Genomic DNA, 360 nt, shown 5'->3' on the forward strand with positions numbered 1-360 from the left:
CGCCGCCGAGGGTCGAATTTCCTTGCTTGATGAGGAGCTTAAGGGCCAGGTCGTGACCGTGATGAATCAGCTGAAGGATGAGGTTGAAGAGTTTGATCTGCCAGACATCTCCGACGCTGATTTTGACTTGTCTCAGATTTTCGCCGGGCCTCTCCCCCCAATTCCGGCTTGGATCGCTTCCCCAATCAGCGGGAATACGGAGGGTCACACTGATGAGGGCGGGGATGAAGGGTCGGAGAGTGGGGAGATCGGGGGCGAAGAACTGGACGAGCAGGAGCAGGTTGACGACCGTCCTTCGGATGGGGTTGAGGCACAAGTCACCGACCAACCTTCTCATGGAGTCGAGGAGCAGGTTCCGGA

Source organism: Camelina sativa, chromosome 9 (genome assembly GCF_000633955.1).
Source record: "Camelina sativa cultivar DH55 chromosome 9, Cs, whole genome shotgun sequence".
In the NCBI taxonomy this organism is placed as follows: Eukaryota; Viridiplantae; Streptophyta; class Magnoliopsida; order Brassicales; family Brassicaceae; genus Camelina; species Camelina sativa.